We start from the raw sequence: 17,052 nt of genomic DNA, 5'->3' as shown, positions 1-17,052 counted from the left end.
TTGAGGGAAAAAGTTCCTTCCCCCAACTGAAATAAGGCTCTGGTATATTCTTTCCCCCTGGAGATTAGGCCTTTGTTATGGAGAAGACACTGGCACACTTCAACAAGACTGCTCTTCCTCTCCCCATGCCAGAGCCTTCAGAGGATTTTTCTTGGATCTTCATCTTGTAAAACTGGTGGGATTCTTAGAGGTAAAGTACAAGAAAGTATGGTAGCCACCCAAAGACTGGGACTCCCCCGTCACCGCCAAAAAAGAAATTTCTCACTTGTGTGCTAATTAACAGCTTCAGGAATTCATCCAAAGTACTGCTTAAGTATTTCCACTAGTTTATGGCACTGCTGTTGCTCTGGTCAGCATATCTTGGCTGTGTCTCTCTAGTGTGCCTGTCTCTCCAGATTTGGGGGTGATGGTTTACCCAAACCTCAGTTCTCTGATGGAACTGAGAAAAGTAGATGATTTTATTTTTTCAGCTTTTTCTTGATGTAATTGTGGAAATAGTGACTTCTAAGGTTTTTACATGTCAGACCAGAGCTGAAACTGAAAATTCATATTTGCTTTTATTTATTTAATCAAAATTTTTATTTTTGGATAATTACAGATTCAGATACAGTTGTAAGAAATAATTCAGATATCCCATGTACCATTTGCTTAGTTTCTCCCAATGGTAATGTCTTGCAAAACTATGTAGTGTAATATTACAACCAGAATATTGACATTGATAGTGTCAGACAGAGAAGATTTCCATCACCATAAGGAACCTTCATGTTGTCCTTTTATAACCACACCCACTTCTCTTGTCCTACCTCTATTGACCCCTGACAAATAGCAATCTGTTCTTCATTTCTATATCATTATCATTGCAAGAATTTTACATAAATGCAATCATATCGTATATAACTTTCTGAAATTAGATTTTTATTATTCACTATAATTTTCTGGAGATTCATCCAGGTTATTGTATGTATCAGTAATTTTGGGTTTTTTTGTTTGTTTAAAATTGTTGAGTAATATTCCATGGCATGGATATACCACAGTTTATTTAACAATTCATCCATTTAAAGACATTTAGGTATGTCCATTTTGAGGTTATCTATAATAATAAAAGTATAATATGCTAATTAGACCAGACATCCTTCCAGACGACCTTCCGGACAAAGTCAGAGCTGCAAGGGAAGCCCAGGTCCCGGGTGCCAGAGGGAAACCAGTGCCGGCAGCTGGGGGAAGGAAGGCCTACTCTTGCATAAATTTCGTGCATCGGGCCTCTAGATATAAATAAAGCCATATGAATGTTTATGTACAGGTTTTTGTGTGAACATAAGTTTTCATTTCTCTTAGATAAATTTCCAGGGTTACAATTGCTGTGTTACATGGTATTTGCATGTTTAGTTTAAGAAACTGCCAAACTTTTCCAGAGTGTCTGTATGATTTTGTATTATCACCAGCAATGGATGAATGATTCAGTTTCTCAGCATCCTCTTCAACATTTGGTGGTGTCAATATTTTTTATTTTAGCCATTCTGAGAGACGTGTGGTGATGTCTCATTGTGGTTTTAGTTTGCATTTCTCTAATGTCTAATGATGTTGCATATCTTTTCATAAGCTTATTTGCCTCTTCAGTGAAATGTCTGTTCACAACTTTTGTCCATTTTTTAATTGGATTTCTTTTACTGTTTAGTTTTGAGAGTTCTATAGATGGTAGTCCTTTGTCATATATGTGGTTTTCAAATATATCCTCTCAGTCTGTAGCTTATATTTTCATTATCTTAAAAGGGCTTTCATATAGCAAAAGTTTTTGGTTTTTATGACATCCAATTTAATTTGATTTCCTTTATGGATTATGCTTTTGGTGTTACATCTAAGAACTCTTTGCCTAGCCCTCATTACTGAAGATTTTTCTTATGTTTCTTTTTTCTAAAAGGTTTGTAGCTTTACATTTAAGCATATCAGATATTTTCAATTAATTGTTGTATAAAATGTGAGGGTTAGGTCAAGGTGTTTTGTTTTTGTTTGTTTGTTTTTTTACTATAGATGTTCACTTGCTTCAGCACTGTTTGTTGAAAAAGCACCCTTCTTACATTGAATTGCTTTTGCATCTTTATCAAAACTCAGTTGGAAACATAATTTTATTAACCAATGCCTCCCAATAAAATCAATAAAAAATGAAAATAGTATACTGAAAATTTAAATAATCCTAAATGGGTTTATGCCCATTTTTTTTTCCAAGATTCCACTGCCCTTTTTTTAAATACTATAAGTCCTTTGGGGATGAGGGAGAGGGATGACAGGTATCATTTCTAAACATTACTTTTATTAAGATAAAGCAAAACTTAAAACTTAACTGGCAATAAGTTTATAGTGGATGTTTTTTAGTTGTAAATTGGTCAGTTAGGGGCTTTGTAAAACAATAGCTATTCAGAAATACATTGCAAATATTGTAAACATGTATTGTAAATTTCAACAATGTAGAATATGATTCAAGATTAGGTCAAAGGTAAAATGGGCATCAAGCAAATAAGTTGCTGAATATATATTGAGGGTGATGATAAATTTTTAAAAAGGACTTTGAATAAAATATCACATAGAAAAAATCAGCACAGTCTATTGATCTAATTACTCAGTTGTTTTTTTTTAGAAAAATTCATTTCAATGTCTTATGGGGTTTTTTGTTCATTTGTTCTTTACTACCAGTTTCTAGTTAAATGGAGTTAGGGTCACTGAAGGAGGAATGCATGAGGCCAAAGTGGAAAGGGATTATGAATTTATTAGGTCATCTGGAGACCAGATGGGTTGAGCCCCCAAAAGGTGCCAGCCCCCAGGGATAGGGAGTCAGAGGTTTTAAAGTACTCTAGATAGGCTTTTTTGGCGGGAAACTCTCTAGGCAGGTCCAGATCCTGGGAAAGTCCAGAGGGGAAAGAAAAAGATCTTAGCAAATGGAAGGTGGTCTAAGGGAAAGGGAATGTCCATTGTGAAGTGGTCTAAAGGTCAGTTCCCAGGGGAGGGGGTATCGATTCAATTATTTGACCAGACCTAACAATAGTAAGTGAATCTGGAAAAAAAAATCAGTTGGACATATTTGTGTGCGTCAATTTCTGTGTTTTCTATTCTGTTCAATTGATTTATGTGCCTATCTTCCCCTAATATCACACCTTGATTACTATAGATATATCAGGAATTATGAAATCAGGTAGATTAACTTCTACTTTAAATTGCTTTTAGTTATTCTAATTTCTTTGCCTTTTTATATAAATTTAGAACTTGCTGAGATATTGGTAGGAATTTCATTAAACTTATGTATTAGTTTCCTATTGCAGCTATGATAAATTACCACAAACTTACTGACTTAAAACAACAAGAATTTATCCTCTACCAGTTTTGGTGGACAGAATCTCACATCAGTTGCACTAGGATGAAGTCAAGGTATTGACAAAATGAATTACTTTTGGAGGCTGTGGGAGCAAAACTGTTTCCTTTCCTGTTACACCTTCTAGTGGCTGTTTGCATTCTTTGGCTGCTTCCTCCATCCTCAAAACACATCCCTCTCTTGTTTCATCAGCCTATCTCCTACTTTCCCTTCTATGTTAAATATCTCTGACTTCCTCTTATAAGGACACTTGTGACAATATTTAGGACCCATAATTCAGGATTATCTCTCAGTTTCGTTAGCTGGATCACATATGCAAAATTCCTTTTGTTATAAAAGGTAACACTCACAGGTTCCAAGAATTAAGAACTAGATATCTTTGAAGACTTTATTCAGTCTTCTACTATTATTTATTATGTTGCATCTTTCAATCCATAAACATGATGTGTCTCTCCATTTATTTAGCTCTTTTTTAATTTCTTTCATTATCATTTTATAGTTTGTATAATACAAGTTCTATAAGTTTTGCCATATTTATACTGAAGTATTTCTTATTTTTTAACAATTGTAAATAGAATTGTATTTTTAATTTTGGTGTCTACATGTTCATTGCTGATATATAGAAATACAGTTAACTTTTGCATATAAAAATTTATTAGTACTGTTTTTTCAACATGAAAACTTATGATCTTGGTGTTGCCTTCTTGCCTTTGCATTTGGCTAAAAGAAGTACATTGGTACTTTGACAACCTCAAAGCAAACCCCAGGAATGTCACCGACAGCATGACCTTTGTGACCAAATCCAGCAACCAGAACTTTATCGTTTTCATCAATAAAATTCAAGCAACTGTCATTGAATATAAAGTCTGTTATTTTTATTTTTATTTTTTCTACTAGAAGTCTGGTGCATGAAATTCGTGCACTGGGGGGGGGGGGGGGGGGGGCGGCATCCCCTCAGCCCAGCCTGCACCCTCTCCAATCCAGGACCCCTTGGGGGATGTCTGACTTCCAGTTTAGGCCTGATCCCAGAGATTGGGCCCAAACTGGCAGTTGGACATTCTCTCACAATCCTGGACCACTGGGTCCTAATCATTCACCTGCTTGCCTACCTGGTCTCCCCTAACTGCCCCCCCGCTGGCCTTGCCCCTAACTGCTCCCTGCTGCCAGCCAGGTCACCCCCAACAGCCCCCTCTCTGCCAACCTAGTTGCTGCACCCCCCACCGGCCTGGTCGCCCCTAACTTCCCCCCCTGCTAGCCTGGTAGCCCCCAACTGTGCCCCCCTGCCAGCCTAGTTGCCCCTCATTGCCCCCTTGCCAACCTAATCACCCCAACTGCCCCCTCTGCTGGCCTGGTCACCCCCAACTGCCCCCCCCTGCTGGCCTTGTCACCCCTCATGGCCTCCCCGCCAGCCTGGTCACCCAATGCAGCCTGCTTGTTCAATCGTTTGGTTGTCCCTCACTAACCCCCTGCCAGCCTGGTCATAGGCAGCCATCTTGTGAGGGTGTGGTGGTCAATTTGCATATTACCTCTTTATTATATAGGATTCTTGATCACCTGGACCCTGACAGACTTCCTGTTGGTAGAATTTAGTTGTTTGGCTTCAACCCTTATTTTTTCCAGCATAATATCATTTGCATGGGAAGTGCCTCCTGAAGGGTTGGCTTCAGAGAAGAGCCCAAAGAAGCTTTTTATACTGTTTATCATGACACTTCTGATTCTGTCGGTAGTACAGAGCTTCCTGGCAGTATGAAGATCACATCATTTGACCATCCCATTAGTGCCACAGGCCTGACCAAAAGGCAGTTGATTTTTATATGTTGGTCTTAAATTCTGGGAAGTTGCAGAACTTTGTTATTAGTTTATTAGCATATTAGAATTATTAGTTTAGGAGTTTTTATAGATTTCTTAGGATTTATCACATAAGTCATCCTACCACCTACCAATAGGGACATCTTTATTTCTTCTCATTTGATCTGTATGCCTTTTACTTCATTTCCTTCCTTACTGCAGTGGCTAGAACTTTCAGTACTGCATTGACTAAGAGTTAAAACAGAAGACATTCTTGCCTTGCTCTGCATCTTAGTAGGAAAGCATTCAGTCTCTCAACATTGAGTATAATCTTAGCTGTATGATTTTTGTAGATGCTTTATATCAAGTTGAAGTTCTCCTCTTTTCATATTTTTCTGAGAGATTTTATCATGAATGAGTTTTGGTGTTCGTCAAATGCTTATTCTTCAGTGAATAATTTGATCATGTAGTGTTTTTCTTCATTAGTATGATAATATGGTATATTATTTTATTGATTTTTGAATATTTTGCCAGTGTTGTATCACTGGAATAAAGCTTTTTGATCATGGTATATAATTATTTCTATATGTAGATTAAATCTATTTGCTAATATTTTGCTAAAGATTTTTTTCATGTATACTTATTAAGGATATTCATCAGTATTTTTCTTTTATGTACTCTCTTTTTTCTGGTTTTGGTATCAAAGTAATACTAGCTTTATAAAATGAGTTGGGAAGTAACCCCTGGTTCTCTATTTTCTGGAAGAGATTGCATGAAATTATTGTTAATTATTTAGACACTTGTTAGAATTCTCCAGTGAAAGTATCTGGGCCTGGAAATTTTATTTTGAAAATATTTTAAATTATGAATTCAATTCCCTTAGCTATAGGGCTATTCAAATTGTCTATTTTATTTTGGGTGAGTTGTGATAGTTGGTACTGTATAGCAATTGGTCCATTTCATTTGAGTTGTCAAATCTATGTATTTCAGTATTATCTCATTATCTTTTTGCTGTCTGTAGAATCTCTAGTGATAATCAATGTCATTTCTGATATTGGTTATCTGTATCTTCTCTCTTTTTTCTTTGTCAGGCTTTGTAGGAATTTGTCAATTTTAATGTTCTTTTCAAAGAATCTGTTTTTTGTTTCCCTGAGTTTTCTATTTTTTTTCTTTAATTGATTGATTGATGTTCTTGTTTATTTTTTCCACCTGTTTGTCTTTTGTTATTTTGCTTTTTTCTAAATTATTGAGATGCCAGCTCAGATTATTAATGTGAATTTTTTCCTCTTTTTTAATTTAAGCACTTGGTGGTACAAATTTCCCTGTTAACATTGTTTTAGCTGTGTCCCACAAATTCTGTTGTGTGGTATTTTCATTTTAATTCAGTTCAATATGCTTTTAGAATTCCATTTTGATTTATCTATAATGTTTTTAAGTGCATCTCTTTGTATAGATAGCTGTTTTGATGGTAAACATCACAGCCTATTGGTATCAACATATTGCTAATTTAAGTGAAGTGTAGAGAACTTACTGCCATTTATGTCCCTTTACTCCCCCCACCAATTATAATGTAATTGTCTTAAACATTTCTTTTAAATACATTTAGAACCACATCAATTATCAAACAATTAGAAAACTCAAGGGGGAAAAATGTATTTATTTTTATTTTACTCTGTGTTGTTCTTTCTTCCTTCTTGGCATGCCAAGATTCCCTTTTATTTCCCTATTTTTGGTGCCTTCCTTTAGCCATTCTTTTAGGGTAGATCTGCTGGTGGTAAATTATCTTCACTTTCCTTCATCTGAGAATATCTTAATTTTCTTTTCATACTAGAAGGTTATTTTCATTCAACATCTGATTCTTGATGACAATTCTTTTATTTCAGCACTTAAGAAATGTGCTGCTTCCTTCATAGTTTCTGGTGAGAAATCTGCTGTCATTTGTGTTGTCTTTCCCCAAAGGTCTCTTTTCAAGATTTTTTTCTTTATCCTTAGATTTAAGAAGTTTGACCTGATATATCTTGCTGTAGATATTTTAGGGTTTACTCAGTTTGTAGTTTGCTCAATTATCTCGATCAGTAGGTTTATGTTTTTTTGCAAAATTTGCAGGGGGGGCGGGGGGCAGCCATTATTTCTTTAAGTGCCTTTTCATTCCTGCTCTTGATATCTTCTCCTAATGGGACTTTGATAACACAAATGCTAGATTATTTTTCATTATAGTCTTACTGGTGTGTGAGCCTCTGTTAATTATTCCAGGCTACTTTCTTTCTGTTCAGTTTGGGAAATTTCTACTGTTCTATATTCAGCTTTACTGATCTTTTTTCCCTCCATTCTGCTATTGAGTTTTCATTGTTTGATTATTGTATATTTCAGTTCTAAAATTTCCACTTGGCTTACTTAGACTTTCTATTTATTTCCTGAGAGGTTTTTGTTTGTTTGTTTCAAGTATTTGTAAATGCTGTTGAAATATCTTATCATGGCCACTTTAAACTCTGTGTCAAATTATTCTAACCTCTCTGTCATCTCAGTGATAACATCTGTTGACTGTCTTTATTTCATTCAAATTGTGGCTTTTCTGGCTCTTGGTACAATAAGTGGTTTTAGATTGAAGCCTGGACACTTTAGGCATTATGTTATGAGACTCTGAATCTCATTTAAACCCTCTACTTTATCTAGCTTTCTGTGACACTACTCGGTCCGACAGGGAAAAGGAGAGAGACAACTACTTCATTTCATTACTGACTGGTAGAGATAGAAATCTAGTTTCCCTATTGGATATCCACAAACATTGTGGGAGGTCAGGAGGAGGGAGGAAGTGGCTCCTTACCCTACAGCTCCCCGCTTGGCCTTTTCTAACTCCACTTTGTAGGGGTATTGGCTCATTACACTGTGACAAGGGTGAAACATTGGGTTCTCCATTTGGCTTATGCTTGTGCTGGTGGTTCAAAGTGTTTTCTGTAGTTGAAGTAGAGCGGTTATTGTCTAAAAGTCTTCTGTTTGGTTAAGTTACCCTTTCCTCTGCCCTCTGGAAGAGACGGCAGACTTCTGTTGGGGCTTTTTTTTTTTTTTTCTTTTTTCTCTGCCTGTTGATGTTTCTGAGTTGCTGCCTTCTTCAGCTCTAATGCTGGTATAGATAGGGCAAAAAGAAAACCCAGGAACTTACTATTATGTTACCCCTTATGTTTCCACGTCTGCAGCTGGTCTATTTCTCTTCATCTTTCAAAGTATTTTTATATAATGTCCGGGGGTTTTAGCTGTCCCTGGAGAGTAGAATAGGGGGAAATATGTTATCCCAGCTATACAGAAGCAGAAATTCTATTGATTTAGTTTTGTTTTATTATGTATTTTCTGAGTGTAAAAGATATGCAGATTTGCTGGAGAAAATTCAGAAACTGTGAAAAATTTCAAAAATATCATCTGTGATGCCCGGCCAGTATTGCTCAGTGGTTGAGTGTTGACCTATGAACCAGGTGGTCATGGTTCGAGTCCGGGTCAGGGCACATACTTGGGTTGCAGGCTTGATCCCCAGTGGGGGGCATGCAGGAGGCAGCCGATCAATAATTCTCTCATCATTGATGTTTCTACCTCTCTCTCCCTCTCCCTTCCTCTCTGAGATCAACAACAAATATATATTTAAAAAAATATCATCTGTGATTTCTTATATGTTCACTCTTAGCATTTTCTTTCATTTGCAGTTTTTTAAGTTCACATATAAATTATAGATCCTTTTTCTAAAAATAAGGACTACTGTAAATTCTTTTTATATCTTATATTTAACAAACAACATATTATGGTACAGTATTTTTCTGATATTTTCTGAAAACATGGTTTTAGTAACTGCATAGTATTACCAAAATGGTTGTATTTAACCACTACCTTATTTACCTGTTTGTAATTCTCTGTTTTTCTAGATAATGTTGTAATAAATAGAATAAGTATTGTTAATAAATGTTTTTATCACTATTTACAACTAAATAATGTTAAATATACTTACAGCTTGTTTCACTCTAGATTATTTTCCTGGGAAAGGGTCTTAAAAGATATGAAGGTATGTACCATTTAAAATCCCTTTACGCATACTGTCAAGCTGATTTCTAGAAAGGTCACATGCACACCCAGCCTGTCAGCACGTGAGCCTCTGCTACCAGCGCCAGCTCTGTGTTCGCACATGTGAAGTCTGCTGTGAGTGACCTCCACAGGGAGACTGAAGGCCCGCTTTACTTTTACAGAATAATATGGTGTGAGAGTTGGGAGAACATTTAAAGATTAACCAATGTAATACTTTCATTTTATAGCTGAGAAGACACTGACCAGAGAGCTGTGTGTGCAGGAAGAGTTTCTCCCAGTGGGAGCCACGGCTGCTTCTGCGAGCAGAGGCGGGCATAGCAAGCCTTGGAGCCGGCCTGAAACCTGTTTCACACCAGTTAGAAATACGCTGGCTATTTATTTATTTGAAACTTAACTTTTTTTTTCTATGTAGAGTTGTTTTTTATTTAAATTCTTTATTGTTTAAAGTATTACATTCGTCTCCTTTTTCCCCCATTGACCTCTCCCCAGCCATTTCCACCCTCAAGCACATGCCCTCACCCCCCTAGTGTTTGTGTCCATTGATGATGCTCATATGAATGCTTACAAGTCCTTTGATTGATCTCTTACCCCCTCCCCCTCACATACACACCCCTACTTTCCCTCTGAGGTTGGATAGTTTGTTCAATGCTTCTATGTCTGAATCTATTTTTGTTCATCAGTTTATGTTGTTCATTATATTCCACAAATGAGTGAGAGCATGTGATATTTATCTTTCTCTGACTGGCTTATTTCACTTAGCATAATGCTCTCCAGGTCCATCCATGCTGTTACAAATGGTAGGAGTTCCTTCTTTTTTACAGCAGTGTAGTATTCCATTGTGTAGATGTATCACAGTTTTTAATCCACTCATCTGCTGATGGGCACTTGGGATGTTTCCAAATCTTAGCTATTGTATGCTAGCTATTTAGTGTTTCTAATAACCTGGCCGGGAGGAGTCATAGCACTGTGAGAAAGGGAATGTCACATAGCCTCAGAGAAAGCTGAAGTTCTATTTTCATAAAGCAGCTACAACACCTGACAAATTATCAACTTCCCTTACTGATCCTGTCGAAAAGAAGTTGAAAGGTGGTTGGGGGTAGTGAAGGAATTTCAGACACTTGGGTCGAAGTTCTCACTTCTACTTCTACTTCTACTTGGGGAATTTAAAGACCTGTTCTGTGCTTCTAAGTGTTGCCTTTATCCGGGAAGACTGGGTGTGATGGCTGTGGGGCTGCTCCCAGCCTCAGTGTTTCATTGTCTCACTGTGATTAGAAGAACCCAGGAGCCGGGGCTGCCCCCAAGGTGCTCCAAGCAGCCCACTCAGACTGGTTTGCAGGGTGTCACCCACAGAGGCCACACTGACCTTTCCTCCAACTCCAGCCACCCCACAAAGCCCACCGTGCTTTCTGACCACTCCCAGAAAGGAATCCCAGTCTCTTCTCAGCTGGAGAGGACAGAGGCAGCTGTGGAACTCAGGGGTACAATCATCTGCGAGTCTAGGGTTCTAAGCACGTGGCGAAGTGCAGAATGGGCCCTAGCCTTTCCTGAGTTCTCTGGGCCCAGGCAGGTCCGCTGCCGGGTCTGTAACAGAGCCCACGTCAGCCGGTGCATTCCCAGCTCCCCCTGCCTCAGGGACCTGCCTCTGGCCAGCCTGGGCCCACAGCACCACACCGTGTGGGTTCTGAATGAGTTCAGTGAGCTCACGCTACCCAAGTGTCCAGCCCACAGGCAGCACACACGAGATGACCTGTGAGTGGAAATTGTCACCATCTGTGTCTCTCAGATTCTGGCAGCCGGCCCCCAGGACAGCGCATCATTGCAGACCTGGTTGAAGTCGGTTTCCTCCATGCAGACAGCTATATCCTGACCACCGACCATGGTTAAGGAGCCGCTCTTCCAGAGCAGAGAGGCAGTCTGAGCTGACTGCCAGGAGACACTGGGCAAGGCAGCAGCAGCGGTTTCCTGGGGTGAGGCATTTTACCAGGCTGTGGTGCAGATGGGCTGCCTAGGAAGGGCTAGGAGTGTGCTGGGACTGAAAGTGCCTGGTTGGCTCTGGAATAATATGGTATCTATTATTTAATAGGGAAACAAAAGAAAGATGTGGAGGTGGTAACATGGAACTTCTTGGACATGAAGAGAAGAAATGTCTGTGTCCTCAGCTGGGACCTGCAGCCTGGCTGCCAATGGCACAGCTTCACCAGCTCCCTGATGTCATCTCAGACTCAAAGGGCCCAAATCTGAGCTCATCCTTCCCTACCCGGCACCTCTGCCTAATCCCCTCAATGAAACCACACTCCTAGACAGCTGGCGCGGGGCCTTCAGGACGCTTTGATTTCCATCTTCTTCACACTGAATCTGTACCCAACACTGCAGGTGGTCATCCATCGCAGGATGTCTCTTTCTCTGACCTTTCTGAGACCTGATTTCAAAGTCATTACTCACAGAAGTGAGCAAAATTAAATTTACCATATAAGAAAAGGAATTTCAAAAACCTAAACCAAAAATTGGAAAACATGGGGGATTTCCCATTGCTTCATCCTGCAGGCACCAGCCGTACCCAGAATGACACCTACGCAGCTCCTGTGGCCTCCGGAGCCACTGTCTCTCTGGCTTGGAGCCTGTCCTTGCCACATGGAGCCCATGTCTTGTGCCAGGCCCCTGACCTGACATTTCTTGACATTTGCTATTCCTGTTAATAACATCCTTACCATCCTCCTTCCTGCCTCCTAAAATGCCCTTCCTTTGCCCTTTGAAGTCTGTCTTTTAAAGCCCAGCTCAGCTGTGCAACCTCTGCCTTGTTGAGTTCTCCTGATTTGTACCTGTCCTGCAATTCTATTGCACCCCCAACAAGGACATGGAAGTGGTTATAAGCTCAGGCCCCAGAACCACACATCACTTATAAGTAGTAGCTGTGCAAATTGAGCCAAGTACCCAACACTTAGAGCCTTCATTGTCTTATCTGTGAAATAGGAGTAATGATATCACCTAACGTATAAGGTTGTGGAGAGAATTAAATAGGATATCGCACACACTGTGCTTAGTTCATTGTCTGGCAATTTATTAATCACTCAACAAATTCTTGTTGTCATCCTATACTTTCTTGTCTTCTCCCATTTCAGTTTTTCCTTTTGTTTATTTGTTTTCATGAGGCCATCTTGTCTACCCCCATTAAATTGTAAGTTCTTGAAAAGCAAGACAATAATATCTTCCTATTATCTTCTTCTCTTCCTCCTTAGCTGCACCTGTCCACCACCACAACCACACACACACACACACACACACACACACACACACACACACACTGGATGCTGATGGACAGATATGAGAACTAAATCATGGATTGACAGACATATGACCTGCACATGGGAGGTGAGAGGATAGGGACTCTCATTATCTGTAGTGATGACACATGAGCCCCAAGGAAGAGAGGAAGGTCTGCCACCAGGAGAGGCAGTGAGGGAGATTTCCTCAGAGTCAAAGTTAGTCCATCAAATGTTGCCTCAAGGAAGGATAGAATAATGAGATTTGACTTAAAGGAATTTATGAAATAGGTATAAGAACAACTGATAGGAAAATGAGAGATTCTGTGTTTCAGACAACATATGAGATGAACTAGAAGAAACTAGGAAAAAGGAGAGGAGCAGAGAGGATCCCAAACTGTAGCCCTTGGTGATGGACATTTGAAGACTCTATTTGATGCAGAAACAAAATACTCAGATGATACCTTCATTTCAATTCCCCTAGACTCGCAGATGATTGTACCCCCTGAGTTCCACAGCTGCCTCTGTCCTCTCCAGCTGAGAAGAGACTGGGATTCCTTTCTGGGAGTGGTCAGAAAGCACGGTGGGCTTTGTGGGGTGGCTGGAGTTGGAGGAAAGGTCAGTGTGGCCTCTGTGGGTGACACCCTGCAAACCACAGTCTTAATTCCAGAACCTTTTCTCATCAAACACAACTGAACTGAAGGTAAAATTGAAAGAGAAACCAACAAAAGTGAATTGAAGACAGGAAAAAAGAACCCAAATGCTGAAAGACTTATTGTGTCATGCCTTAAAATGGAAGACCAGTAACAACACCCTCAGAGCCCTGGCTGATTTCTCAGTCTGGGACTCACCCAAGAGTTAGAGTTTTTGCTGTCCCCATGTTGTTTTTATCAAACCCTTTAGCACTGATACTATCTCTTCAGATTTATTCATTTCTTCCTTATTTGTTTTCCTATATCTAAAATGCACCTTTGTGTGGAATCTGGGCATGGCTACAAAGATTACCCCACAATTCTCAGCAATGTCTGCACTAACCACAACCAAGAGCTCCCTCTCCCCTCTCCCCAATCTGGGCATGATAGACAGCCCAGGTCCTCATCCCCAGTCAACTTTGCCAGCCCCTTCCAAGGTGGGGGAAAAAACAGTTATAAAGGCATATTTTGGTATAAAGATTAATGATTTTGGCTTTAATCAGATAAGTGGAAGGAAATAATCTTTCAGGGACAAGTCCCTCCACTAAAATGCAAATAACATAATAAAATAAACAAAATAAAAATGGTACAATAACTGTTCACTCAATAATTCAGATGTTTGTTTTTTAACTAAATTCATGGTTGGTGAGAGATGGAGGTGGGAGAGTTTGCATTCTGGCCTTGTCTATATGTACAAATTTCCAGTCAGACTGAGGCAATTAACAGTGAAAGAAACAGAAATGATTGTCCCAGGGTCACATCTGCCTTAAACGATGTCAATTTTCAAAATCATATTTGCTGTCCCCTTAACGTGAAAACAGTGATGGGCAGGGACTACTGCCTCATACCATTGCCTGTACCATGGGAAATGGTTAAATTGGTGACTCTTTATGTCACCCTGGACTACATCCAATGTTAAGTTTCAAAAGTATTATTGTTTGACAGCCCTAAAAACATATTTGGTAGGTTTGAGACCTAGGCACATCTTTGTCCCAAATAACTAAGCCCAGAATTAAATAGAGAAGTATTAATCACCAGGACTGTTATCTACTCTTTCTCTAACATTAGTTTTGAGCTAGCTTTGGGCCACTCTCTCCATCTTCAGCCAGGGAACACCAGGGAACAAAGCCCAACTTTACAATTCACCTAAGCAAAATATAACTGAGATGGCAATTTGGTAAAATCCAAAAATTCAAACAGCTCAAAACAAGAATCTATTGCCCTACACACACACACACACACACACACACACACACACACACACAGTGCTGTGTAGAACCAAATAGCAATGCCTTCTAGATAATGTGCTTCACTCCCACACATGCTGAGAAATGTCAATACACTGTGTCAAAATTACAGTCTCCAGGTCATTGCCAGTGACCATAAATTTCTGCCTTTCCCTCGGTTTCAGGAAAACATGTGGTTGTTAGCTTGCCAGACATTCATTGTACTGCCAATGTTGGAGCCAACAAGAGTGTCTAAAAATGTGCCAAAGTGTTTTCTCATTGAATGCCTGGCACAGATTTGCTTAAGGTAGGGGATCTAGAAATTTTCCAGAATCCAGTCCCCAAGTGAATAGCAACTAAAGGACTAATTTCAGATGCTTTTTAAAAACTCTGCCAAGATTAAATGCAGTTATTGTTACTTTATTCTCCAACTCAAATACATCTCTAATTCTAAGGTTTTTGGAGAGGTCTGATTCTTAATAATTAATATGTACCAATAAAATCCAATTATCCCAGCCAGTGTGGCTCAGTGGTTGAGCATCCATGAACCATGAGATCACTTTCGATTTTCAGCAGGACACATGCCTGGGTTGCAGGCTCAATCCCCAGTAGGGGGCATGCAGGAGACAGCCAATCAATGATTCTCATCATTGATGTTTCTGTCTCTCTCTCTCTCCTTCTCCCTTCATCTCTGAAATCAACAAAAATATATATTTAAAAAAGAAAAAAAATTCAATGTGATATAACATGTGATAAATATCAAAATGATATGATTATATATTAACATAATATTATGTTACTATTAATTATATGCTACTAATTAATAATATATTTATATTTATTTTATTATAAGAGTAATATATTAATCCTATATAATAAAAGCCTAATATGCTAAGTATCCAGTCATCCAGTTGGCCTTTCAACCAATCAAAGCATAATATGCTAATAATAAAAGGCCACTCAACTGCTCACCATGATGTGTACTGACCACCAGGGGGCAGACATTCCAACTGGTAGGTTAGCTTGCTGCTGGGGTCCAAAGATGTGCCTAGGACTGAACAAGACTGGCCGAACACGCCCTGGAGCCCTCCCTTGGTCCCTCCAGGGCCCTGATTGTGCATCAGTTGGGTCCCTCGGCCTGGCCTGAGCCCTCTCTCAATCCGGGACCCATCGGGGGATATCAGAGAGCTGGTTTCAGCCCAATCCCACAGGCCAGGCCAAGGGATCCCACTGGTGCATGAATTTGTGCACTGGGCCTCTAATATAATATACAAATACAGGGTGTCCCCAAAACTGTACACACAATTTGAAAGTAGAGTTTATTAAAATACATTTCATCTACAGCTCTCAGCTATTAAAATGTGTACACATTTTGGGGACATCCTGTATTATGTCATATGAATATTCTATTGCATTTGTGAAAATTGGCACAAGCAGCATTGGATGCTGTGTGGAACTATCCAGATACTACTGGCTTCTGGAGCTCAGCTGTCAGCCCTCTCCAAGAATTGTTCTTGGTAGAAGACAGTGACCTCACCTAAGGTTTCTATTCTCTTCCTAGAGATGCCTGCATCCAAATGACTAATTGATGTGGTGGTATTAAGGCTTGGTGGCCTTATCCCAATATGGGACAACTCTATATGACGAAGAGCTCCCTGTGTAGTAGGCTGGTACCTTCTTCCTCTGCCCAGTCCTACATCCTTCTCTCCCTCACAGTTGTTACTCCTCAGAGCACTTTCTAATAATATTCCAGCATGCTGGTTTTCATCTCTGAGTTTGCTTCCTGAGGGAAGTAATCTGCAGCTATTGGTCGCAGTAGTTGTCTGAGTCAGCAGGTACTCAGTGAATGGGCTTCCAGGGCTGTATCCCTCAGCTGCTGGCAGTGAGAAACCTATCACTTGTGGTGGGTGTAGCATTGAAGGCTGCTGAAACAGGGTGACAGTGGTAAAACATACACTGGAGTTGACTGGGATGCCACAGCAGTAGGAATAAGTGCACTAGAGGGTTCAGTGTATCAAGTGTTTGATAACTATGGAAGAAACAAAAGTATAATGACAATGCAATTGAAGGCTGTTCCTACAGGCAGCAGACTCTTTGGAAAAGAAAAACAGTAGTTCTTGAGAAAGACTGAAAGGCATTACTCAGCATTTAAATACTTGGTATGAGAGCCAGAGGGCTCTTGACAAAATATAAAGAGACTCTCAGGTCCTGCAGTTGAAGAGCAGAATTATGAGTACCAGGTTCAGGATGACACATAAAACTTACTACAGTAAACAGTATGGTGGTTAACAGAGGGAAGGGGTGTAGGGATGTAATAATAAAGGGTAAGGATGGCCAAATATATGGTCATGAAAGATGATTTGACTTTAGATGGCGGTCACACAATCCAATATACAGATCATATGTCATAGAAATGTACACTTGAAACCTTTATGATCTTATCAACCAATGTTATCCCAATTAATTTAATAAAAATTAAATTAAAAGCCGAAACCGGTTTGGCTCAGTGGATAGAGCGTCGGCCTGTGGACTGAAGGGTCCTGGGTTCGATTCCAGTCAAGGGCATGTACCTGGGTTGCGGGCACATCCCCAGTGGGAGATGTGCAGGAGACAGCTGATCGATGTTTCTCTCTCATCGATGTTTCTAACTCTCTATCTCT

General features: G+C 39.6%; 1 pseudogene; it reads right to left on the bottom strand.

The window, feature by feature from the left end:
• Positions 1–4,043: 4,043 nt before the first annotated feature.
• Positions 4,044–11,599, bottom strand: LOC139002487 (small ribosomal subunit protein uS12-like; annotated as a pseudogene).
• Positions 11,600–17,052: the final 5,453 nt, after the last annotated feature.

This window comes from Myotis yumanensis, unplaced genomic scaffold (genome assembly GCF_028538775.1).
Source record: "Myotis yumanensis isolate MYYU_CA2020_CCGP unplaced genomic scaffold, mMyoYum1.0.hap1 SCAF_2, whole genome shotgun sequence".
In the NCBI taxonomy this organism is placed as follows: Eukaryota; Metazoa; Chordata; class Mammalia; order Chiroptera; family Vespertilionidae; genus Myotis; species Myotis yumanensis.
This window is presented reverse-complemented; position numbering and strand designations above follow the sequence as displayed.